Genomic DNA, 24053 nt, shown 5'->3' with positions numbered 1-24053 from the left:
CAAGTACGCCTGAACAGGGACTTGAACCCTGGATCCTCAGATTAAAAGTCTGATGCTCTACCGACTGAGCTATCCAGGCTCTGAAAAATGCTCTTCTTAGCTCCTCTAAGCGTCTTAACATAAAATATGGAGGTAAAGAAACAAAGCTTTGGTGGAAAATCAATAATGTGCTCAAAATCTGCTAAACAGACATAGAAGGGTTGTTTCTGCAATAAGCAAAGATGTTCTCAAGCTGCTTCTATACCCTTGGTTTTGCACAGTAGAACACGGCACTGAAGATGCAGAGACTCAGTGGAAAATCAAAGATGTGCTCAATAAAGACATTTGACAGCTTGCTTTAGCAAGCATGCCTGAACAGGAACTTGAACCCTGGATCCTCAGATTAAAAGTCTGATGCTCTACCGACTGAGCTATCCAGGCTCTGGAAAATGCTCTTCTTAGCTCCTCTAAGTGTCTTAATATAAAATATGGAGGTAAAGAAACAAAGCTTTGGTGGAAAATCAAAAATGTGCTCAAAATCTGCTAAACAGACATAGAAGGGTTGTTTCTGCAATAAGCAAAGATGTTCTCAAGCTGCTTCTATATCCTTGGTTTTGCACAGTAGAACACGGCACTGAAGATGCAGAGACTCAGTGGAAAATCAAAGATGTGCTCAATAAAGACATTTGACAGCTTGCTTTAGCAAGTATGCCTGAACAGGGACTTGAACCCTGGACCCTCAGATTAAAAGTCTGATGCTCTACCGACTGAGCTATCCAGGCTCTGAAAAATGCTCTTCTTAGCTCCTCTAAGTGTCTCAACATAAAATATGGAGGTAAAGAAACAAAGCTTTGGTGGAAAATCAACAATGTGCCCAAAATTTGCTAAACAGACATAGAAGGGTTGTTTCTGCAAAAAACAAAGATTTTCTCAAGCTGCTTCTATACCCTCAGTTTTGCACAGTAGAACACGACAATAAAGAAGCAAAGACTCAGTGGAAAATCAAAGATGTGCTCAATTAAGACATTTGACAGCTTGCTTTAGCAAGTACGCCTGAACAGGGACTTGAACCCTGGATCCTCAGATTAAAAGTCTGATGCTCTACCGACTGAGCTATCCAGGCTCTGAAAAATGCTCTTCTTAGCTCCTCTAAGCGTCTCAACATAAAATATGGAGGTAAAGAAACAAAGCTTTGGTGGAAAATCAATAATGTGCTCAAAATCTGCTAAACAGACATAGAAGGGTTGTTTCTGCAATAAGCAAAGATGTTCTCAAGCTGCTTCTATACCCTTGGTTTTGCACAGTAGAACACGGCACTGAAGATGCAGAGACTCAGTGGAAAATCAAAGATGTGCTCAATAAAGACATTTGACAGCTTGCTTTAGCAAGTACGCCTGAACAGGGACTTGAACCCTGATGCTCTACCGACTGAACTATCCAGGCTCTGAAAAATGCTCTTCTTAGCTCCTCTAAGCGTCTTAACATAAAATATGGAGGTAAAGAAACAAAGCTTTGGTGGAAAATCAAAAATGTGCTCAAAATCTGCTAAACAGACATAGAAGGGTTGTTTCTGCAATAAGCAAAGATGTTCTCAAGCTGCTTTTATACCCTTGGTTTTGCACAGTAGAACACGGCACTGAAGATGCAGAGACTCAGTGGAAAATCAAAGATGTGCTCAATAAAGACATTTGACAGCTTGCTTTAGCAAGTACGCCTGAACAGGGACTTGAACCCTGGATCCTCAGATTAAAAGTCTGATGCTCTACCGACTGAGCTATCCAGGCTCTGAAAAATGCTCTTCTTAGCTCCTCTAAGCGTCTTAACATAAAATATGGAGGTAAAGAAACAAAGCTTTGGTGGAAAATCAATAATGTGCTCAAAATCTGCTAAACAGACATAGAAGGGTTGTTTCTGCAATAAGCAAAGATGTTCTCAAGCTGCTTCTATACCCTTGGTTTTGCACAGTAGAACACGGCACTGAAGATGCAGAGACTCAGTGGAAAATCAAAGATGTGCTCAATAAAGACATTTGACAGCTTGCTTTAGCAAGCATGCCTGAACAGGAACTTGAACCCTGGATCCTCAGATTAAAAGTCTGATGCTCTACCGACTGAGCTATCCAGGCTCTGGAAAATGCTCTTCTTAGCTCCTCTAAGTGTCTTAATATAAAATATGGAGGTAAAGAAACAAAGCTTTGGTGGAAAATCAAAAATGTGCTCAAAATCTGCTAAACAGACATAGAAGGGTTGTTTCTGCAATAAGCAAAGATGTTCTCAAGCTGCTTCTATATCCTTGGTTTTGCACAGTAGAACACGGCACTGAAGATGCAGAGACTCAGTGGAAAATCAAAGATGTGCTCAATAAAGACATTTGACAGCTTGCTTTAGCAAGTACGCCTGAACAGGGACTTGAACCCTGGACCCTCAGATTAAAAGTCTGATGCTCTACCGACTGAGCTATCCAGGCTCTGAAAAATGCTCTTCTTAGCTCCTCTAAGCGTCTTAACATAAAATATGGAGGTAAAGAAACAAAGCTTTGGTGGAAAATCAAAAATGTGCTCAAAATCTGCTAAACAGACATAGAAGGGTTGTTTCTGCAATAAGCAAAGATGTTCTCAAGCTGCTTTTATACCCTTGGTTTTGCACAGTAGAACACGGCACTGAAGATGCAGAGACTCAGTGGAAAATCAAAGATGTGCTCAATAAAGACATTTGACAGCTTGCTTTAGCAAGTATGCCTGAACAGGGACTTGAACCCTGATGCTCTACCGACTGAACTATCCAGGCTCTGAAAAATGCTCTTCTTAGCTCCTCTAAGCGTCTTAACATAAAATATGGAGGTAAAGAAACAAAGCTTTGGTGGAAAATCAAAAATGTGCTCAAAATCTGCTAAACAGACATAGAAGGGTTGTTTCTGCAATAAGCAAAGATGTTCTCAAGCTGCTTTTATACCCTTGGTTTTGCACAGTAGAACACGGCACTGAAGATGCAGAGACTCAGTGGAAAATCAAAGATGTGCTCAATAAAGACATTTGACAGCTTGCTTTAGCAAGTACGCCTGAACAGGGACTTGAACCCTGGATCCTCAGATTAAAAGTCTGATGCTCTACCGACTGAGCTATCCAGGCTCTGAAAAATGCTCTTCTTAGCTCCTCTAAGCGTCTTAACATAAAATATGGAGGTAAAGAAACAAAGCTTTGGTGGAAAATCAAAAATGTGCTCAAAATCTGCTAAACAGACATAGAAGGGTTGTTTCTGCAATAAGCAAAGATGTTCTCAAGCTGCTTCTATATCCTTGGTTTTGCACAGTAGAACACGGCACTGAAGATGCAGAGACTCAGTGGAAAATCAAAGATGTGCTCAATAAAGACATTTGACAGCTTGCTTTAGCAAGTACGCCTGAACAGGGACTTGAACCCTGGACCCTCAGATTAAAAGTCTGATGCTCTACCGACTGAGCTATCCAGGCTCTGAAAAATGCTCTTCTTAGCTCCTCTAAGCGTCTTAACATAAAATATGGAGGTAAAGAAACAAAGCTTTGGTGGAAAATCAAAAATGTGCTCAAAATCTGCTAAACAGACATAGAAGGGTTGTTTCTGCAATAAGCAAAGATGTTCTCAAGCTGCTTTTATACCCTTGGTTTTGCACAGTAGAACACGGCACTGAAGATGCAGAGACTCAGTGGAAAATCAAAGATGTGCTCAATAAAGACATTTGACAGCTTGCTTTAGCAAGTACGCCTGAACAGGGACTTGAACCCTGATGCTCTACCGACTGAACTATCCAGGCTCTGAAAAATGCTCTTCTTAGCTCCTCTAAGCGTCTTAACATAAAATATGGAGGTAAAGAAACAAAGCTTTGGTGGAAAATCAAAAATGTGCTCAAAATCTGCTAAACAGACATAGAAGGGTTGTTTCTGCAATAAGCAAAGATGTTCTCAAGCTGCTTTTATACCCTTGGTTTTACACAGTAGAACACGGCACTGAAGATGCAGAGACTCAGTGGAAAATCAAAGATGTGCTCAATAAAGACATTTGACAGCTTGCTTTAGCAAGTACGCCTGAACAGGGACTTGAACCCTGGATCCTCAGATTAAAAGTCTGATGCTCTACCGACTGAGCTATCCAGGCTCTGAAAAATGCTCTTCTTAGCTCCTCTAAGCGTCTTAACATAAAATATGGAGGTAAAGAAACAAAGCTTTGGTGGAAAATCAAAAATGTGCTCAAAATCTGCTAAACAGACATAGAAGGGTTGTTTCTGCAATAAGCAAAGATGTTCTCAAGCTGCTTCTATACCCTTGGTTTTGCACAGTAGAACACGGCACTGAAGATGCAGAGACTCAGTGGAAAATCAAAGATGTGCTCAATAAAGACATTTGACAGCTTGCTTTAGCAAGCACGCCTGAACAGGAACTTGAACCCTGGATCCTCAGATTAAAAGTCTGATGCTCTACCGACTGAGCTATCCAGGCTCTGAAAAATGCTCTTCTTAGCTCCTCTAAGTGTCTTAATATAAAATATGGAGGTAAAGAAACAAAGCTTTGGTGGAAAATCAAAAATGTGCTCAAAATCTGCTAAACAGACATAGAAGGGTTGTTTCTGCAATAAGCAAAGATGTTCTCAAGCTGCTTCTATATCCTTGGTTTTGCACAGTAGAACACGGCACTGAAGATGCAGAGACTCAGTGGAAAATCAAAGATGTGCTCAATAAAGACATTTGACAGCTTGCTTTAGCAAGTACGCCTGAACAGGGACTTGAACCCTGGACCCTCAGATTAAAAGTCTGATGCTCTACCGACTGAGCTATCCAGGCTCTGAAAAATGCTCTTCTTAGCTCCTCTAAGCGTCTTAACATAAAATATGGAGGTAAAGAAACAAAGCTTTGGTGGAAAATCAATAATGTGCTCAAAATCTGCTAAACAGACATAGAAGGGTTGTTTCTGCAATAAGCAAAGATGTTCTCAAGCTGCTTCTATACCCTTGGTTTTGCACAGTAGAACACGGCACTGAAGATGCAGAGACTCAGTGGAAAATCAAAGATGTGCTCAATAAAGACATTTGACAGCTTGCTTTAGCAAGCATGCCTGAACAGGAACTTGAACCCTGGATCCTCAGATTAAAAGTCTGATGCTCTACCGACTGAGCTATCCAGGCTCTGGAAAATGCTCTTCTTAGCTCCTCTAAGTGTCTTAATATAAAATATGGAGGTAAAGAAACAAAGCTTTGGTGGAAAATCAAAAATGTGCTCAAAATCTGCTAAACAGACATAGAAGGGTTGTTTCTGCAATAAGCAAAGATGTTCTCAAGCTGCTTCTATATCCTTGGTTTTGCACAGTAGAACACGGCACTGAAGATGCAGAGACTCAGTGGAAAATCAAAGATGTGCTCAATAAAGACATTTGACAGCTTGCTTTAGCAAGTACGCCTGAACAGGGACTTGAACCCTGGACCCTCAGATTAAAAGTCTGATGCTCTACCGACTGAGCTATCCAGGCTCTGAAAAATGCTCTTCTTAGCTCCTCTAAGCGTCTTAACATAAAATATGGAGGTAAAGAAACAAAGCTTTGGTGGAAAATCAATAATGTGCTCAAAATCTGCTAAACAGACATAGAAGGGTTGTTTCTGCAATAAGCAAAGATGTTCTCAAGCTGCTTCTATACCCTTGGTTTTGCACAGTAGAACACGGCACTGAAGATGCAGAGACTCAGTGGAAAATCAAAGATGTGCTCAATAAAGACATTTGACAGCTTGCTTTAGCAAGCATGCCTGAACAGGAACTTGAACCCTGGATCCTCAGATTAAAAGTCTGATGCTCTACCGACTGAGCTATCCAGGCTCTGGAAAATGCTCTTCTTAGCTCCTCTAAGTGTCTTAATATAAAATATGGAGGTAAAGAAACAAAGCTTTGGTGGAAAATCAAAAATGTGCTCAAAATCTGCTAAACAGACATAGAAGGGTTGTTTCTGCAATAAGCAAAGATGTTCTCAAGCTGCTTCTATATCCTTGGTTTTGCACAGTAGAACACGGCACTGAAGATGCAGAGACTCAGTGGAAAATCAAAGATGTGCTCAATAAAGACATTTGACAGCTTGCTTTAGCAAGTACGCCTGAACAGGGACTTGAACCCTGGACCCTCAGATTAAAAGTCTGATGCTCTACCGACTGAGCTATCCAGGCTCTGAAAAATGCTCTTCTTAGCTCCTCTAAGCGTCTTAACATAAAATATGGAGGTAAAGAAACAAAGCTTTGGTGGAAAATCAAAAATGTGCTCAAAATCTGCTAAACAGACATAGAAGGGTTGTTTCTGCAATAAGCAAAGATGTTCTCAAGCTGCTTTTATACCCTTGGTTTTGCACAGTAGAACACGGCACTGAAGATGCAGAGACTCAGTGGAAAATCAAAGATGTGCTCAATAAAGACATTTGACAGCTTGCTTTAGCAAGTATGCCTGAACAGGGACTTGAACCCTGATGCTCTACCGACTGAACTATCCAGGCTCTGAAAAATGCTCTTCTTAGCTCCTCTAAGCGTCTTAACATAAAATATGGAGGTAAAGAAACAAAGCTTTGGTGGAAAATCAAAAATGTGCTCAAAATCTGCTAAACAGACATAGAAGGGTTGTTTCTGCAATAAGCAAAGATGTTCTCAAGCTGCTTTTATACCCTTGGTTTTGCACAGTAGAACACGGCACTGAAGATGCAGAGACTCAGTGGAAAATCAAAGATGTGCTCAATAAAGACATTTGACAGCTTGCTTTAGCAAGTACGCCTGAACAGGGACTTGAACCCTGGATCCTCAGATTAAAAGTCTGATGCTCTACCGACTGAGCTATCCAGGCTCTGAAAAATGCTCTTCTTAGCTCCTCTAAGCGTCTTAACATAAAATATGGAGGTAAAGAAACAAAGCTTTGGTGGAAAATCAAAAATGTGCTCAAAATCTGCTAAACAGACATAGAAGGGTTGTTTCTGCAATAAGCAAAGATGTTCTCAAGCTGCTTCTATATCCTTGGTTTTGCACAGTAGAACACGGCACTGAAGATGCAGAGACTCAGTGGAAAATCAAAGATGTGCTCAATAAAGACATTTGACAGCTTGCTTTAGCAAGTACGCCTGAACAGGGACTTGAACCCTGGACCCTCAGATTAAAAGTCTGATGCTCTACCGACTGAGCTATCCAGGCTCTGAAAAATGCTCTTCTTAGCTCCTCTAAGCGTCTTAACATAAAATATGGAGGTAAAGAAACAAAGCTTTGGTGGAAAATCAAAAATGTGCTCAAAATCTGCTAAACAGACATAGAAGGGTTGTTTCTGCAATAAGCAAAGATGTTCTCAAGCTGCTTTTATACCCTTGGTTTTGCACAGTAGAACACGGCACTGAAGATGCAGAGACTCAGTGGAAAATCAAAGATGTGCTCAATAAAGACATTTGACAGCTTGCTTTAGCAAGCACGCCTGAACAGGAACTTGAACCCTGGATCCTCAGATTAAAAGTCTGATGCTCTACCGACTGAGCTATCCAGGCTCTGAAAAATGCTCTTCTTAGCTCCTCTAAGTGTCTTAATATAAAATATGGAGGTAAAGAAACAAAGCTTTGGTGGAAAATCAAAAATGTGCTCAAAATCTGCTAAACAGACATAGAAGGGTTGTTTCTGCAATAAGCAAAGATGTTCTCAAGCTGCTTCTATATCCTTGGTTTTGCACAGTAGAACACGGCACTGAAGATGCAGAGACTCAGTGGAAAATCAAAGATGTGCTCAATAAAGACATTTGACAGCTTGCTTTAGCAAGTACGCCTGAACAGGGACTTGAACCCTGGACCCTCAGATTAAAAGTCTGATGCTCTACCGACTGAGCTATCCAGGCTCTGAAAAATGCTCTTCTTAGCTCCTCTAAGCGTCTTAACATAAAATATGGAGGTAAAGAAACAAAGCTTTGGTGGAAAATCAAAAATGTGCTCAAAATCTGCTAAACAGACATAGAAGGGTTGTTTCTGCAATAAGCAAAGATGTTCTCAAGCTGCTTTTATACCCTTGGTTTTGCACAGTAGAACACGGCACTGAAGATGCAGAGACTCAGTGGAAAATCAAAGATGTGCTCAATAAAGACATTTGACAGCTTGCTTTAGCAAGTACGCTTGAACAGGGACTTGAACCCTGGACCCTCAGATTAAAAGTCTGATGCTCTACCGACTGAACTATCCAGGCTCTGAAAAATGCTCTTCTTAGCTCCTCTAAGCGTCTTAACATAAAATATGGAGGTAAAGAAACAAAGCTTTGGTGGAAAATCAAAAATGTGCTCAAAATCTGCTAAACAGACATAGAAGGGTTGTTTCTGCAATAAGCAAAGATGTTCTCATGCTGCTTCTATACCCTTGGTTTTGCACAGTAGAACACGGCACTGAAGATGCAGAGACTCAGTGGAAAACCAAAGATGTGCTCAATAAAGACATTTGACAGCTTGCTTTAGCAAGTACGCCTGAACAGGGACTTGAACCCTGGACCCTCAGATTAAAAGTCTGATGCTCTACCGACTGAGCTATCCAGGCTCTGAAAAATGCTCTTCTTAGCTCCTCTAAGCGTCTTAACATAAAATATGGAGGTAAAGAAACAAAGCTTTGGTGGAAAATCAACAATGTGCCCAAAATTTGCTAAACAGACATAGAAGGGTTGTTTCTGCAAAAAACAAAAATTTTCTCAAGCTGCTTCTATACCCTCAGTTTTGCACAGTAGAACACGACAATAAAGAAGCAAAGACTCAGTGGAAAATCAAAGATGTGCTCAATTAAGACATTTGACAGCTTGCTTTAGCAAGTACGCCTGAACAGGGACTTGAACCCTGATGCTCTACCGACTGAACTATCCAGGCTCTGAAAAATGCTCTTCTTAGCCCCTCTAAGCGTCTTAACATAAAATATGGAGGTAAAGAAACAAAGCTTTGGTGGAAAATCAAAAATGTGCTCAAAATCTGCTAAACAGACATAGAAGGGTTGTTTCTGCAATAAGCAAAGATGTTCTCAAGCTGCTTCTATATCCTTGGTTTTGCACAGTAGAACACGGCACTGAAGATGCAGAGACTCAGTGGAAAATCAAAGATGTGCTCAATAAAGACATTTGACAGCTTGCTTTAGCAAGTACGCCTGAACAGGGACTTGAACCCTGGACCCTCAGATTAAAAGTCTGATGCTCTACCGACTGAGCTATCCAGGCTCTGAAAAATGCTCTTCTTAGCTCCTCTAAGCGTCTTAACATAAAATATGGAGGTAAAGAAACAAAGCTTTGGTGGAAAATCAAAAATGTGCTCAAAATCTGCTAAACAGACATAGAAGGGTTGTTTCTGCAATAAGCAAAGATGTTCTCAAGCTGCTTTTATACCCTTGGTTTTGCACAGTAGAACACGGCACTGAAGATGCAGAGACTCAGTGGAAAATCAAAGATGTGCTCAACAAAGTCATTTGACAGCTTGCTTTAGCAAGTACGCTTGAACAGGGACTTGAACCCTGGACCCTCAGATTAAAAGTCTGATGCTCTACCGACTGAACTATCCAGGCTCTGAAAAATGCTCTTCTTAGCTCCTCTAAGCGTCTTAACATAAAATATGGAGGTAAAGAAACAAAGCTTTGGTGGAAAATCAAAAATGTGCTCAAAATCTGCTAAACAGACATAGAAGGGTTGTTTCTGCAATAAGCAAAGATGTTCTCATGCTGCTTCTATACCCTTGGTTTTGCACAGTAGAACACGGCACTGAAGATGCAGAGACTCAGTGGAAAACCAAAGATGTGCTCAATAAAGACATTTGACAGCTTGCTTTAGCAAGTACGCCTGAACAGGGACTTGAACCCTGGACCCTCAGATTAAAAGTCTGATGCTCTACCGACTGAGCTATCCAGGCTCTGAAAAATGCTCTTCTTAGCTCCTCTAAGCGTCTTAACATAAAATATGGAGGTAAAGAAACAAAGCTTTGGTGGAAAATCAACAATGTGCCCAAAATTTGCTAAACAGACATAGAAGGGTTGTTTCTGCAAAAAACAAAGATTTTCTCAAGCTGCTTCTATACCCTCAGTTTTGCACAGTAGAACACGACAATAAAGAAGCAAAGACTCAGTGGAAAATCAAAGATGTGCTCAATTAAGACATTTGACAGCTTGCTTTAGCAAGTACGCCTGAACAGGGACTTGAACCCTGATGCTCTACCGACTGAACTATCCAGGCTCTGAAAAATGCTCTTCTTAGCTCCTCTAAGCGTCTTAACATAAAATATGGAGGTAAAGAAACAAAGCTTTGGTGGAAAATCAAAAATGTGCTCAAAATCTGCTAAACAGACATAGAAGGGTTGTTTCTGCTCAATAAAGACATTTGACAGCTTGCTTTAGCAAGGACGCCTGAACAGGGACTTGAACCCTGGACCCTCAGATTAAAAGTCTGATGCTCTACCGACTGAGCTATCCAGGCTCTGAAAAATGCTCTTCTTAGCTCCTCTAAGCGTCTTAACATAAAATATGGAGGTAAAGAAACAAAGCTTTGGTGGAAAATCAAAAATGTGCTCAAAATCTGCTAAACAGACATAGAAGGGTTGTTTCTGCAATAAGCAAAGATGTTCTCAAGCTGCTTTTATACCCTTGGTTTTGCACAGTAGAACACGGCACTGAAGATGCAGAGACTCAGTGGAAAATCAAAGATGTGCTCAACAAAGTCATTTGACAGCTTGCTTTAGCAAGTACGCTTGAACAGGGACTTGAACCCTGGACCCTCAGATTAAAAGTCTGATGCTCTACCGACTGAACTATCCAGGCTCTGAAAAATGCTCTTCTTAGCTCCTCTAAGCGTCTTAACATAAAATATGGAGGTAAAGAAACAAAGCTTTGGTGGAAAATCAAAAATGTGCTCAAAATCTGCTAAACAGACATAGAAGGGTTGTTTCTGCAATAAGCAAAGATGTTCTCATGCTGCTTCTATACCCTTGGTTTTGCACAGTAGAACACGGCACTGAAGATGCAGAGACTCAGTGGAAAACCAAAGATGTGCTCAATAAAGACATTTGACAGCTTGCTTTAGCAAGTACGCCTGAACAGGGACTTGAACCCTGGACCCTCAGATTAAAAGTCTGATGCTCTACCGACTGAGCTATCCAGGCTCTGAAAAATGCTCTTCTTAGCTCCTCTAAGCGTCTTAACATAAAATATGGAGGTAAAGAAACAAAGCTTTGGTGGAAAATCAACAATGTGCCCAAAATTTGCTAAACAGACATAGAAGGGTTGTTTCTGCAAAAAACAAAGATTTTCTCAAGCTGCTTCTATACCCTCAGTTTTGCACAGTAGAACACGACAATAAAGAAGCAAAGACTCAGTGGAAAATCAAAGATGTGCTCAATTAAGACATTTGACAGCTTGCTTTAGCAAGTACGCCTGAACAGGGACTTGAACCCTGATGCTCTACCGACTGAACTATCCAGGCTCTGAAAAATGCTCTTCTTAGCTCCTCTAAGCGTCTTAACATAAAATATGGAGGTAAAGAAACAAAGCTTTGGTGGAAAATCAAAAATGTGCTCAAAATCTGCTAAACAGACATAGAAGGGTTGTTTCTGCAATAAGCAAAGATGTTCTCAAGCTGCTTCTATACCCTTGGTTTTGCACAGTAGAACACGGCACTGAAGATGCAGAGACTCAGTGGAAAATCAAAGATGTGCTCAATAAAGACATTTGACAGCTTGCTTTAGCAAGTACGCCTGAACAGGGACTTGAACCCTGGACCCTCAGATTAAAAGTCTGATGCTCTACCGACTGAGCTATCCAGGCTCTGAAAAATGCTCTTCTTAGCTCCTCTAAGCGTCTTAACATAAAATATGGAGGTAAAGAAACAAAGCTTTGGTGGAAAATCAACAATGTGCTCAAAATCTGCTAAACAGACATAGAAGGGTTGTTTCTGCAAAAAACAAAGATTTTCTCAAGCTGCTTCTATGCCTTCAGTTTTGCACAGTAGAACACGACAATAAAGAAGCAAAGACTCAGTTGAAAATCAAAGATGTGCTCAATAAAGACATTTGACAGCTTGCTTTACCTTGCTTTAGCTCCTCTAAGCGTCTTAACAAAATAAGGAGCAAATACGCCTGAACAGGGACTTGAACCCTAGACCCTCAGATTAAAAGTCTGATGCTCTACCGACTGAGCTATCCAGGCTCTGAAAAATGCTCTTCTTAGCTCCTCTAAGTGTCTTAACATAAAATATGGAGGTAAAGAAACAAAGCTTTGGTGGAAAATCAACAATGTGCCCAAAATTTGCTAAACAGACATAGAAGGGTTGTTTCTGCAAAAAACAAAGATTTTCTCAAGCTGCTTCTATACCCTCAGTTCTGCACAGTAGAACACGACAATAAAGAAGCAAAGACTCAGTGGAAAATCAAAGATGTGCTCAATTAAGACATTTGACAGCTTGCTTTAGCAAGTACGCCTGAACAGGGACTTGAACCCTGATGCTCTACCGACTGAACTATCCAGGCTCTGAAAAATGCTCTTCTTAGCTCCTCTAAGCGTCTTAACATAAAATATGGAGGTAAAGAAACAAAGCTTTGGTGGAAAATCAATAATGTGCTCAAAATCTGCTAAACAGACATAGAAGGGTTGTTTCTGCAATAAGCAAAGATGTTCTCAAGCTGCTTCTATACCCTTGGTTTTGCACAGTAGAACACGGCACTGAAGATGCAGAGACTCAGTGGAAAATCAAAGATGTGCTCAATAAAGACATTTGACAGCTTGCTTTAGCAAGCATGCCTGAACAGGAACTTGAACCCTGGATCCTCAGATTAAAAGTCTGATGCTCTACCGACTGAGCTATCCAGGCTCTGGAAAATGCTCTTCTTAGCTCCTCTAAGTGTCTTAATATAAAATATGGAGGTAAAGAAACAAAGCTTTGGTGGAAAATCAAAAATGTGCTCAAAATCTGCTAAACAGACATAGAAGGGTTGTTTCTGCAATAAGCAAAGATGTTCTCAAGCTGCTTCTATATCCTTGGTTTTGCACAGTAGAACACGGCACTGAAGATGCAGAGACTCAGTGGAAAATCAAAGATGTGCTCAATAAAGACATTAGACAGCTTGCTTTAGCAAGTACGCCTGAACAGGGACTTGAACCCTGGACCCTCAGATTAAAAGTCTGATGCTCTACCGACTGAGCTATCCAGGCTCTGAAAAATGCTCTTCTTAGCTCCTCTAAGCGTCTTAACATAAAATATGGAGGTAAAGAAACAAAGCTTTGGTGGAAAATCAAAAATGTGCTCAAAATCTGCTAAACAGACATAGAAGGGTTGTTTCTGCAATAAGCAAAGATGTTCTCAAGCTGCTTTTATACCCTTGGTTTTGCACAGTAGAACACGGCACTGAAGATGCAGAGACTCAGTGGAAAATCAAAGATGTGCTCAATAAAGACATTTGACAGCTTGCTTTAGCAAGTATGCCTGAACAGGGACTTGAACCCTGGACCCTCAGATTAAAAGTCTGATGCTCTACCGACTGAGCTATCCAGGCTCTGAAAAATGCTCTTCTTAGCTCCTCTAAGTGTCTCAACATAAAATATGGAGGTAAAGAAACAAAGCTTTGGTGGAAAATCAACAATGTGCCCAAAATTTGCTAAACAGACATAGAAGGGTTGTTTCTGCAAAAAACAAAGATTTTCTCAAGCTGCTTCTATACCCTCAGTTTTGCACAGTAGAACACGACAATAAAGAAGCAAAGACTCAGTGGAAAATCAAAGATGTGCTCAATTAAGACATTTGACAGCTTGCTTTAGCAAGTACGCCTGAACAGGGACTTGAACCCTGATGCTCTACCGACTGAACTATCCAGGCTCTGAAAAATGCTCTTCTTAGCTCCTCTAAGCGTCTTAACATAAAATATGGAGGTAAAGAAACAAAGCTTTGGTGGAAAATCAAAAATGTGCTCAAAATCTGCTAAACAGACATAGAAGGGTTGTTTCTGCAATAAGCAAAGATGTTCTCAAGCTGCTTTTATACCCTTGGTTTTGCACAGTAGAACACGGCACTGAAGATGCAGAGACTCAGTGGAAAATCAAAGATGTGCTCAATAAAGACATTTGACAGCTTGCTTTAGCAAGTACGCCTGAACAGGGACTTGAACCCTGGATCCTCAGATTAAAAGTCTGATGCTCTACTGACTGAGCTATCCAGGCTCTGAAAAATGCTCTTCTTAGCTCCTCTAAGCGTCTTAACATAAAATATGGAGGTAAAGAAACAAAGCTTTGGTGGAAAATCAAAAATGTGCTCAAAATCTGCTAAACAGACATAGAAGGGTTGTTTCTGCAATAAGCAAAGATGTTCTCAAGCTGCTTCTATATCCTTGGTTTTGCACAGTAGAACACGGCACTGAAGATGCAGAGACTCAGTGGAAAATCAAAGATGTGCTCAATAAAGACATTTGACAGCTTGCTTTAGCAAGTACGCCTGAACAGGGACTTGAACCCTGGACCCTCAGATTAAAAGTCTGATGCTCTACCGACTGAGCTATCCAGGCTCTGAAAAATGCTCTTCTTAGCTCCTCTAAGCGTCTTAACATAAAATATGGAGGTAAAGAAACAAAGCTTTGGTGGAAAATCAAAAATGTGCTCAAAATCTGCTAATCAGACATAGAAGGGTTGTTTCTGCAATAAGCAAAGATGTTCTCAAGCTGCTTTTATACCCTTGGTTTTGCACAGTAGAACACGGCACTGAAGATGCAGAGACTCAGTGGAAAATCAAAGATGTGCTCAATAAAGACATTTGACAGCTTGCTTTAGCAAGTACGCCTGAACAGGGACTTGAACCCTGATGCTCTACCGACTGAACTATCCAGGCTCTGAAAAATGCTCTTCTTAGCTCCTCTAAGCGTCTTAACATAAAATATGGAGGTAAAGAAACAAAGCTTTGGTGGAAAATCAAAAATGTGCTCAAAATCTGCTAAACAGACATAGAAGGGTTGTTTCTGCAATAAGCAAAGATGTTCTCAAGCTGCTTTTATACCCTTGGTTTTGCACAGTAGAACACGGCACTGAAGATGCAGAGACTCAGTGGAAAATCAAAGATGTGCTCAATAAAGACATTTGACAGCTTGCTTTAGCAAGTACGCCTGAACAGGGACTTGAACCCTGGACCCTCAGATTAAAAGTCTGATGCTCTACCGACTGAGCTATCCAGGCTCTGAAAAATGCTCTTCTTAGCTCCTCTAAGCGTCTTAACATAAAATATGGAGGTAAAGAAACAAAGCTTTGGTGGAAAATCAACAATGTGCTCAAAATCTGCTAAACAGACATAGAAGGGTTGTTTCTGCAAAAAACAAAGATTTTCTCAAGCTGCTTCTATGCCTTCAGTTTTGCACAGTAGAACACGACAATAAAGAAGCAAAGACTCAGTTGAAAATCAAAGATGTGCTCAATAAAGACATTTGACAGCTTGCTTTACCTTGCTTTAGCTCCTCTAAGCGTCTTAACAAAATAAGGAGCAAATACGCCTGAACAGGGACTTGAACCCTAGACCCTCAGATTAAAAGTCTGATGCTCTACCGACTGAGCTATCCAGGCTCTGAAAAATGCTCTTCTTAGCTCCTCTAAGTGTCTTAACATAAAATATGGAGGTAAAGAAACAAAGCTTTGGTGGAAAATCAACAATGTGCCCAAAATTTGCTAAACAGACATAGAAGGGTTGTTTCTGCAAAAAACAAAGATTTTCTCAAGCTGCTTCTATACCCTCAGTTCTGCACAGTAGAACACGACAATAAAGAAGCAAAGACTCAGTGGAAAATCAAAGATGTGCTCAATTAAGACATTTGACAGCTTGCTTTAGCAAGCATGCCTGAACAGGAACTTGAACCCTGGATCCTCAGATTAAAAGTCTGATGCTCTACCGACTGAGCTATCCAGGCTCTGGAAAATGCTCTTCTTAGCTCCTCTAAGTGTCTTAATATAAAATATGGAGGTAAAGAAACAAAGCTTTGGTGGAAAATCAAAAATGTGCTCAAAATCTGCTAAACAGACATAGAAGGGTTGTTTCTGCAATAAGCAAAGATGTTCTCAAGCTGCTTCTATATCCTTGGTTTTGCACAGTAGAACACGGCACTGAAGATGCAGAGACTCAGTGGAAAATCAAAGATGTGCTCAATAAAGACATTAGACAGCTTGCTTTAGCAAGTACGCCTGAACAGGGACTTGAACCCTGGACCCTCAGATTAAAAGTCTGATGCTCTACCGACTGAGCTATCCAGGCTCTGAAAAATGCTCTTCTTAGCTCCTCTAAGCGTCTTAACATAAAATATGGAGGTAAAGAAACAAAGCTTTGGTGGAAAATCAAAAATGTGCTCAAAATCTGCTAAACAGACATAGAAGGGTTGTTTCTGCAATAAGCAAAGATGTTCTCAAGCTGCTTTTATACCCTTGGTTTTGCACAGTAGAACACGGCACTGAAGATGCAGAGACTCAGTGGAAAATCAAAGATGTGCTCAATAAAGACATTTGACAGCTTGCTTTAGCAAGTACGCCTGAACAGGGACTTGAACCCTGGATCCTCAGATTAAAAGTCTGATGCTCTACTGACTGAGCTATCCAGGCTCTGAAAAATGCTCTTCTTAGCTCCTCTAAGCGTCTTAACATAAAATATGGAGGTAAAGAAACAAAGCTTTGGTGGAAAATCAAAAATGTGCTCAAAATCTGCTAAACAGACATAGAAGGGTTGTTTCTGCAATAAGCAAAGATGTTCTCAAGCTGCTTCTATATCCTTGGTTTTGCACAGTAGAACACGGCACTGAAGATGCAGAGACTCAGTGGAAAATCAAAGATGTGCTCAATAAAGACATTTGACAGCTTGCTTTAGCAAGTACGCCTGAACAGGGACTTGAACCCTGGACCCTCAGATTAAAAGTCTGATGCTCTACCGACTGAGCTATCCAGGCTCTGAAAAATGCTCTTCTTAGCTCCTCTAAGCGTCTTAACATAAAATATGGAGGTAAAGAAACAAAGCTTTGGTGGAAAATCAAAAATGTGCTCAAAATCTGCTAATCAGACATAGAAGGGTTGTTTCTGCAATAAGCAAAGATGTTCTCAAGCTGCTTTTATACCCTTGGTTTTGCACAGTAGAACACGGCACTGAAGATGCAGAGACTCAGTGGAAAATCAAAGATGTGCTCAATAAAGACATTTGACAGCTTGCTTTAGCAAGTACGCCTGAACAGGGACTTGAACCCTGATGCTCTACCGACTGAACTATCCAGGCTCTGAAAAATGCTCTTCTTAGCTCCTCTAAGCGTCTTAACATAAAATATGGAGGTAAAGAAACAAAGCTTTGGTGGAAAATCAAAAATGTGCTCAAAATCTGCTAAACAGACATAGAAGGGTTGTTTCTGCAATAAGCAAAGATGTTCTCAAGCTGCTTTTATACCCTTGGTTTTGCACAGTAGAACACGGCACTGAAGATGCAGAGACTCAGTGGAAAATCAAAGATGTGCTCAATAAAGACATTTGACAGCTTGCTTTAGCAAGTACGCCTGAACAGGGACTTGAACCCTGGACCCTCAGATTAAAAGTCTGATGCTCTACCGACTGAGCTATCCAGGCTCTGAAAAATGCTCTTCTTAGCTCCTCTAAGCGTCTTAACATAAAATATGGAGGTAAAGAAACAAAGCTTTGGTGGAAAATCAACAATGTGCTCAAAATCTGCTAAACAGACATAGAAGGGTTGTTTCTGCAAAAAACAAAGATTTTCTCAAGCTGCTTCTATGCCTTCAGTTTTGCACAGTAGAACACGACAATAAAGAAGCAAAGACTCAGTTGAAAATCAAAGATGTGCTCAATAAAGACATTTGACAGCTTGCTTTACCTTGCTTTAGCTCCTCTAAGCGTCTTAACAAAATAAGGAGCAAATACGCCTGAACAGGGACTTGAACCCTAGACCCTCAGATTAAAAGTCTGATGCTCTACCGACTGAGCTATCCAGGCTCTGAAAAATGCTCTTCTTAGCTCCTCTAAGTGTCTTAACATAAAATATGGAGGTAAAGAAACAAAGCTTTGGTGGAAAATCAACAATGTGCCCAAAATTTGCTAAACAGACATAGAAGGGTTGTTTCTGCAAAAAACAAAGATTTTCTCAAGCTGCTTCTATACCCTCAGTTCTGCACAGTAGAACACGACAATAAAGAAGCAAAGACTCAGTGGAAAATCAAAGATGTGCTCAATTAAGACATTTGACAGCTTGCTTTAGCAAGTACGCCTGAACAGGGACTTGAACCCTGATGCTCTACCGACTGAACTATCCAGGCTCTGAAAAATGCTCTTCTTAGCTCCTCTAAGCGTCTTAACATAAAATATGGAGGTAAAGAAACAAAGCTTTGGTGGAAAATCAATAATGTGCTCAAAATCTGCTAAACAGACATAGAAGGGTTGTTTCTGCAATAAGCAAAGATGTTCTCAAGCTGCTTCTATACCCTTGGTTTTGCACAGTAGAACACGGCACTGAAGATGCAGAGACTCAGTGGAAAATCAAAGATGTGCTCAATAAAGACATTTGACAGCTTGCTTTAGCAAGCATGCCTGAACAGGAACTTGAACCCTGGATCCTCAGATTAAAAGTCTGATGCTCTACCGACTGAGCTATCCAGGCTCTGGAAAATGCTCTTCTTAGCTCCTCTAAGTGTCTTAATATAAAATATGGAGGTAAAGAAACAAAGCTTTGGTGGAAAATCAACAATGTGCCCAAAATTTGCTAAACAGACATAGAAGGGTTGTTTCTGCAAAAAACAAAGATTTTCTCAAGCTGCTTCTATACCCTCAGTTCTGCACAGTAGAACACGACAATAAAGAAGCAAAGACTCAGTGGAAAATCAAAGATGTGCTCAATTAAGACATTTGACAGCTTGCTTTAGCAAGTACGCCTGAACAGGGACTTGAACCCTGATGCTCTACCGACTGAACTATCCAGGCTCTGAAAAATGCTCTTCTTAGCTCCTCTAAGCGTCTTAACATAAAATATGGAGGTAAAGAAACAAAGCTTTGGTGGAAAATCAAAAATGTGCTCAAAATCTGCTAAACAGACATAGAAGGGTTGTTTCTGCAATAAGCAAAGATGTTCTCAAGCTGCTTCTATACCCTTGGTTTTGCACAGTAGAACACGGCACTGAAGATGCAGAGACTCAGTGGAAAACCAAAGATGTGCTCAATAAAGACATTTGACAGCTTGCTTTAGCAAGTACGCCTGAACAGGGACTTGAACCCTGGACCCTCAGATTAAAAGTCTGATGCTCTACCGACTGAGCTATCCAGGCTCTGGAAAATGCTCTTCTTAGCTCCTCTAAGTGTCTTAATATAAAATATGGAGGTAAAGAAACAAAGCTTTGGTGGAAAATCAAAAATGTGCTCAAAATCTGCTAAACAGACATAGAAGGGTTGTTTCTGCAATAAGCAAAGATGTTCTCAAGCTGCTTCTATATCCTTGGTTTTGCACAGTAGAACACGGCACTGAAGATGCAGAGACTCAGTGGAAAATCAAAGATGTGCTCAATAAAGACATTTGACAGCTTGCTTTAGCAAGTACGCCTGAACAAGGACTTGAACCCTGGACCCTCAGATTAAAAGTCTGATGCTCTACCGACTGAGCTATCCAGGCTCTGAAAAATGCTCTTCTTAGCTCCTCTAAGCGTCTTAACATAAAATATGGAGGTAAAGAAACAAAGCTTTGGTGGAAAATCAACAATGTGCTCAAAATCTGCTAAACAGACATAGAAGGGTTGTTTCTGCAAAAAACAAAGATTTTCTCAAGCTGCTTCTATGCCTTCAGTTTTGCACAGTAGAACACGACAATAAAGAAGCAAAGACTCAGTTGAAAATCAAAGATGTGCTCAATAAAGACATTTGACAGCTTGCTTTACCTTGCTTTAGCTCCTCTAAGCGTCTTAACAAAATAAGGAGCAAATACGCCTGAACAGGGACTTGAACCCTAGACCCTCAGATTAAAAGTCTGATGCTCTACCGACTGAGCTATCCAGGCTCTGAAAAATGCTCTTCTTAGCTCCTCTAAGTGTCTTAACATAAAATATGGAGGTAAAGAAACAAAGCTTTGGTGGAAAATCAACAATGTGCCCAAAATTTGCTAAACAGACATAGAAGGGTTGTTTCTGCAAAAAACAAAGATTTTCTCAAGCTGCTTCTATACCCTCAGTTCTGCACAGTAGAACACGACAATAAAGAAGCAAAGACTCAGTGGAAAATCAAAGATGTGCTCAATTAAGACATTTGACAGCTTGCTTTAGCAAGTACGCCTGAACAGGGACTTGAACCCTGATGCTCTACCGACTGAACTATCCAGGCTCTGAAAAATGCTCTTCTTAGCTCCTCTAAGCGTCTTAACATAAAATATGGAGGTAAAGAAACAAAGCTTTGGTGGAAAATCAATAATGTGCTCAAAATCTGCTAAACAGACATAGAAGGGTTGTTTCTGCAATAAGCAAAGATGTTCTCAAGCTGCTTCTATACCCTTGGTTTTGCACAGTAGAACACGGCACTGAAGATGCAGAGACTCAGTGGAAAATCAAAGATGTGCTCAATAAAGACATTTGACAGCTTGCTTTAGCAAGCATGCCTGAACAGGAACTTGAACCCTGGATCCTCAGATTAAAAGTCTGATGCTCTACCGACTGAGCTATCCAGGCTCTGGAAAATGCTCTTCTTAGCTCCTCTAAGTGTCTTAATATAAAATATGGAGGTAAAGAAACAAAGCTTTGGTGGAAAATCAAAAATGTGCTCAAAATCTGCTAAACAGACATAGAAGGGTTGTTTCTGCAATAAGCAAAGATGTTCTCAAGCTGCTTCTATATCCTTGGTTTTGCACAGTAGAACACGGCACTGAAGATGCAGAGACTCAGTGGAAAATCAAAGATGTGCTCAATAAAGACATTAGACAGCTTGCTTTAGCAAGTACGCCTGAACAGGGACTTGAACCCTGGACCCTCAGATTAAAAGTCTGATGCTCTACCGACTGAGCTATCCAGGCTCTGAAAAATGCTCTTCTTAGCTCCTCTAAGCGTCTTAACATAAAATATGGAGGTAAAGAAACAAAGCTTTGGTGGAAAATCAAAAATGTGCTCAAAATCTGCTAAACAGACATAGAAGGGTTGTTTCTGCAATAAGCAAAGATGTTCTCAAGCTGCTTTTATACCCTTGGTTTTGCACAGTAGAACACGGCACTGAAGATGCAGAGACTCAGTGGAAAATCAAAGATGTGCTCAATAAAGACATTTGACAGCTTGCTTTAGCAAGTACGCCTGAACAGGGACTTGAACCCTGGATCCTCAGATTAAAAGTCTGATGCTCTACTGACTGAGCTATCCAGGCTCTGAAAAATGCTCTTCTTAGCTCCTCTAAGCGTCTTAACATAAAATATGGAGGTAAAGAAACAAAGCTTTGGTGGAAAATCAAAAATGTGCTCAAAATCTGCTAAACAGACATAGAAGGGTTGTTTCTGCAATAAGCAAAGATGTTCTCAAGCTGCTTCTATATCCTTGGTTTTGCACAGTAGAACACGGCACTGAAGATGCAGAGACTCAGTGGAAAATCAAAGATGTGCTCAATAAAGACATTTGACAGCTTGCTTTAGCAAGTACGCCTGAACAGGGACTTGAACCCTGGACCCTCAGATTAAAAGTCTGATGCTCTACCGACTGAGCTATCCAGGCTCTGAAAAATGCTCTTCTTAGCTCCTCTAAGCGTCTTAACATAAAATATGGAGGTAAAGAAACAAAGCTTTGGTGGAAAATCAAAAATGTGCTCAAAATCTGCTAATCAGACATAGAAGGGTTGTTTCTGCAATAAGCAAAGATGTTCTCAAGCTGCTTTTATACCCTTGGTTTTGCACAGTAGAACACGGCACTGAAGATGCAGAGACTCAGTGGAAAATCAAAGATGTGCTCAATAAAGACATTTGACAGCTTGCTTTAGCAAGTACGCCTGAACAGGGACTTGAACCCTGATGCTCTACCGACTGAACTATCCAGGCTCTGAAAAATGCTCTTCTTAGCTCCTCTAAGCGTCTTAACATAAAATATGGAGGTAAAGAAACAAAGCTTTGGTGGAAAATCAAAAATGTGCTCAAAATCTGCTAAACAGACATAGAAGGGTTGTTTCTGCAATAAGCAAAGATGTTCTCAAGCTGCTTTTATACCCTTGGTTTTGCACAGTAGAACACGGCACTGAAGATGCAGAGACTCAGTGGAAAATCAAAGATGTGCTCAATAAAGACATTTGACAGCTTGCTTTAGCAAGTACGCCTGAACAGGGACTTGAACCCTGGACCCTCAGATTAAAAGTCTGATGCTCTACCGACTGAGCTATCCAGGCTCTGAAAAATGCTCTTCTTAGCTCCTCTAAGCGTCTTAACATAAAATATGGAGGTAAAGAAACAAAGCTTTGGTGGAAAATCAACAATGTGCTCAAAATCTGCTAAACAGACATAGAAGGGTTGTTTCTGCAAAAAACAAAGATTTTCTCAAGCTGCTTCTATGCCTTCAGTTTTGCACAGTAGAACACGACAATAAAGAAGCAAAGACTCAGTTGAAAATCAAAGATGTGCTCAATAAAGACATTTGACAGCTTGCTTTACCTTGCTTTAGCTCCTCTAAGCGTCTTAACAAAATAAGGAGCAAATACGCCTGAACAGGGACTTGAACCCTAGACCCTCAGATTAAAAGTCTGATGCTCTACCGACTGAGCTATCCAGGCTCTGAAAAATGCTCTTCTTAGCTCCTCTAAGTGTCTTAACATAAAATATGGAGGTAAAGAAACAAAGCTTTGGTGGAAAATCAACAATGTGCCCAAAATTTGCTAAACAGACATAGAAGGGTTGTTTCTGCAAAAAACAAAGATTTTCTCAAGCTGCTTCTATACCCTCAGTTCTGCACAGTAGAACACGACAATAAAGAAGCAAAGACTCAGTGGAAAATCAAAGATGTGCTCAATTAAGACATTTGACAGCTTGCTTTAGCAAGTACGCCTGAACAGGGACTTGAACCCTGATGCTCTACCGACTGAACTATCCAGGCTCTGAAAAATGCTCTTCTTAGCTCCTCTAAGCGTCTTAACATAAAATATGGAGGTAAAGAAACAAAGCTTTGGTGGAAAATCAATAATGTGCTCAAAATCTGCTAAACAGACATAGAAGGGTTGTTTCTGCAATAAGCAAAGATGTTCTCAAGCTGCTTCTATACCCTTGGTTTTGCACAGTAGAACACGGCACTGAAGATGCAGAGACTCAGTGGAAAATCAAAGATGTGCTCAATAAAGACATTTGACAGCTTGCTTTAGCAAGCATGCCTGAACAGGAACTTGAACCCTGGATCCTCAGATTAAAAGTCTGATGCTCTACCGACTGAGCTATCCAGGCTCTGGAAAATGCTCTTCTTAGCTCCTCTAAGTGTCTTAATATAAAATATGGAGGTAAAGAAACAAAGCTTTGGTGGAAAATCAAAAATGTGCTCAAAATCTGCTAAACAGACATAGAAGGGTTGTTTCTGCAATAAGCAAAGATGTTCTCAAGCTGCTTCTATATCCTTGGTTTTGCACAGTAGAACACGGCACTGAAGATGCAGAGACTCAGTGGAAAATCAAAGATGTGCTCAATAAAGACATTAGACAGCTTGCTTTAGCAAGTACGCCTGAACAGGGACTTGAACCCTGGACCCTCAGATTAAAAGTCTGATGCTCTACCGACTGAGCTATCCAGGCTCTGAAAAATGCTCTTCTTAGCTCCTCTAAGCGTCTTAACATAAAATATGGAGGTAAAGAAACAAAGCTTTGGTGGAAAATCAAAAATGTGCTCAAAATCTGCTAAACAGACATAGAAGGGTTGTTTCTGCAATAAGCAAAGATGTTCTCAAGCTGCTTTTATACCCTTGGTTTTGCACAGTAGAACACGGCACTGAAGATGCAGAGACTCAGTGGAAAATCAAAGATGTGCTCAATAAAGACATTTGACAGCTTGCTTTAGCAAGTATGCCTGAACAGGGACTTGAACCCTGGACCCTCAGATTAAAAGTCTGATGCTCTACCGACTGAGCTATCCAGGC

General features: G+C 40.5%; 7 non-coding genes across 7 annotated transcripts; all 7 read right to left on the bottom strand.

Annotated features, from left to right (window-relative positions):
• Positions 1–688: 688 nt before the first annotated feature.
• On the bottom strand, positions 689–761 carry TRNAK-UUU (transfer RNA lysine (anticodon UUU)). Its single transcript has one exon. It is a non-coding gene; the product is annotated as a tRNA-Lys (tRNA).
• A 1611-nt stretch (positions 762–2372) lies between these two features.
• On the bottom strand, positions 2373–2445 carry TRNAK-UUU (transfer RNA lysine (anticodon UUU)). The gene has a single exon. It is a non-coding gene; the product is annotated as a tRNA-Lys (tRNA).
• Positions 2446–3374: 929 nt separating this feature from the next.
• On the bottom strand, positions 3375–3447 carry TRNAK-UUU (transfer RNA lysine (anticodon UUU)). The gene has a single exon. It is a non-coding gene; the product is annotated as a tRNA-Lys (tRNA).
• A 1270-nt stretch (positions 3448–4717) lies between these two features.
• TRNAK-UUU (transfer RNA lysine (anticodon UUU)) lies at positions 4718–4790 on the bottom strand. Its single transcript has one exon. It is a non-coding gene; the product is annotated as a tRNA-Lys (tRNA).
• A 609-nt stretch (positions 4791–5399) lies between these two features.
• TRNAK-UUU (transfer RNA lysine (anticodon UUU)) lies at positions 5400–5472 on the bottom strand. The gene has a single exon. It is a non-coding gene; the product is annotated as a tRNA-Lys (tRNA).
• A 7945-nt stretch (positions 5473–13417) lies between these two features.
• Positions 13418–13490, bottom strand: TRNAK-UUU (transfer RNA lysine (anticodon UUU)). The gene has a single exon. It is a non-coding gene; the product is annotated as a tRNA-Lys (tRNA).
• A 10490-nt stretch (positions 13491–23980) lies between these two features.
• TRNAK-UUU (transfer RNA lysine (anticodon UUU)) lies at positions 23981–24053 on the bottom strand. The gene has a single exon. It is a non-coding gene; the product is annotated as a tRNA-Lys (tRNA).

Source organism: Eleutherodactylus coqui, chromosome 7, assembly GCF_035609145.1.
Source record: "Eleutherodactylus coqui strain aEleCoq1 chromosome 7, aEleCoq1.hap1, whole genome shotgun sequence".
NCBI classification, from domain to species: domain Eukaryota; kingdom Metazoa; phylum Chordata; class Amphibia; order Anura; family Eleutherodactylidae; genus Eleutherodactylus; species Eleutherodactylus coqui.
This window is presented reverse-complemented; position numbering and strand designations above follow the sequence as displayed.